The 2,233-nt window shown below is 35.5% G+C and overlaps 1 non-coding gene across 1 annotated transcript; it reads left to right on the forward strand.

Moving 5' to 3' along the window:
* Window positions 1–1,768: 1,768 nt before the first annotated feature.
* On the forward strand, window positions 1,769–1,875 carry LOC132521445 (U6 spliceosomal RNA). Its single transcript, XR_009540892.1, has one exon. It is a non-coding gene; the product is annotated as a U6 spliceosomal RNA (small nuclear RNA).
* Window positions 1,876–2,233: the final 358 nt, after the last annotated feature.

Raw genomic sequence — 2,233 nt, forward strand, 5'->3', positions numbered from 1 at the left:
GTTCACAAGTCACAGAAAAAGGAGAGGCCCTCAGGTGCCAGGCTAGCAGGAAGCCCTGTGGTCTTTGGCAAAGTGTTTGTGGATCTGAGATTTCAGAGAAAATGGCGCAAGTTAGGGCACACACCACAGGAAGAAAGGAAGAAAAGAAAAGACTTGGGCTTAATGGAATAAATCCTGGACAAAAAACCCATTTAAATGACAGCCAACTCGTGCAAGATTGGAAGTAATTAAAATGTCACCTGATTGTCTTCTGTCCCTTCCTGGTTGTTTCCCTCCCTCTGAAACCTTGTTATGGCAGAAAGCGCTCAGGACTGGAGGTCAAGCAGACATTTGTTTGAATCCTGGCATTTCAATTTACTAGAGGTCTGACTTTGGCTATGTTCTTTATCCTAGAAGACCCTCAGCTTCCTCATCTGTAAAAAGTGGATTAAAATATCTATCTCACAGGAATGTGGGGAAAGATCAATGGCATAAAGCAGTTAGCTTCTGGTAGACATGTGATATTAATAACCATGGTTGTAGGTGCCTTTTATGTACACTCAGAAGATAGGACCTGCCCAGTCGCAGGCCCTTAACAACCTGATGTCTGCAAGCTGTCAACTGACCTTTTGATTTAATAACAGAATTGTAGTATTTTTTCACAGGTATTATAGTTTAATAAAAGATATTTATGACAGTCTTCTCATTAATTTAAAATTTCTGAGCAGGTCGAACCACAATGAGATACAGTTTCGCACTTACTACCATGGCTACAATCAAAATAATGGAAAATAACAAGTGTTAGCGACAGTGTAGAGAAATTGGAATCCTTGTACGGTGCTGGTGGAATGTAAAAGGTGCAGCCACGGTGGCAAACAGTTTGGTGGTTTCTTGAAAAGTTAAACTCAGAATTACCAAATAACTTAACAATTCTACTCTTAGGTGTATAGCCAAAAGAGTTGAAAGCAAGGACTCAAACAGATATTTTTACTCTAATGTTCATTACAGCATTAATCATAATAGACAAACGGAAGAAACAAGCTTAGTGCCCATCAACAGATGAATGGATAAGAAAATGTGTTTTATGCATATAGTGGAATATTATTCAGTCATAAAAAGAAATGAAGTTCTGATACATGGTACAACATGCATAAACCTTGAAGATATCATGCTAAGTGAAATAAACTGGACACAAAAAGACAAATATTATATGATTCCACTGATATGAAATTTCTAGAATAGGCAAAGTCATAGAGACAGAAAGAAGACTTGAGGTAACTAGAGGCTGGGGGAAGGGAGACTGGAAAGTTACTGCTTAATTGTTAAGAGTTTCTGTTTGGGGTGATGAAAATGTTCTGGAAGTTGACAATACTGAGGACTGCACAATATTGCGAATGTAATTAATGCCACTGAATTGTATACTTAAAAAATAGTGAAAGTGGCAGATTTTAAGCTGTATATATTTTACCACAATAAAAAATGCTTTACAAAATAAATACTTAAATACATAAATATACTGTCTCTAAAAAAATTTAGTAGGTTACACATGGTTCAAAAATAAAAGCAGTAAACACTGATAATTCTTATTCCTTTCCCTGACCCCATCCATCTTGTTCCTTTCCACAGGTAACCACTGTTATTAATTTCTTAAGTATCCTTTCAGTATATCTTTATGCAAATACCAAGCAAGAATAAAGATGAATTCTTATTCCCTTTTTCCATATAAACATATATTGCTATATATGAACTTGCTCTGTGTCTTCATTTATCCATTTAAAGATACAACCTAGTGCACACTTGGGCAGCACATATACTAAAATTGGAATGATACAGAGAAGACTAGCATGGCCCCTGCACAAGGATGACTTGCAAATTCGTGAAGCGTTCCATAGTTTTTTTGTTATAAAGCAGAAATTGACACACCATTGTAAAGCAATTATACTCTAATAAAGATGTTAAAAAAAAAGATACAACCTAGAGATATTTCCATATCAGTATATAATGAGCTACCCCATTCTCTTATACTGCTGTATAATATTCCATTGGGTGAATATCTCATAGTTAATTTAACCAGTCCCTTATTGATGGAACTTGAGTTGTTTTGAACTTGTGATATTTAGAGTTTTTCAATGGATAACTGTATATATTTTTCATTCATATGTGCAATTTTTACTGAAGGATCAGTTCCCAAGATTGGGATTGCTAAAACCAAAGGGTAATTGCACTTATAAGTTTGATAGCTCTTCCTAATTCT

Source organism: Lagenorhynchus albirostris, chromosome 5 (assembly GCF_949774975.1).
Source record: "Lagenorhynchus albirostris chromosome 5, mLagAlb1.1, whole genome shotgun sequence".
NCBI lineage: Eukaryota > Metazoa > Chordata > Mammalia > Artiodactyla > Delphinidae > Lagenorhynchus > Lagenorhynchus albirostris.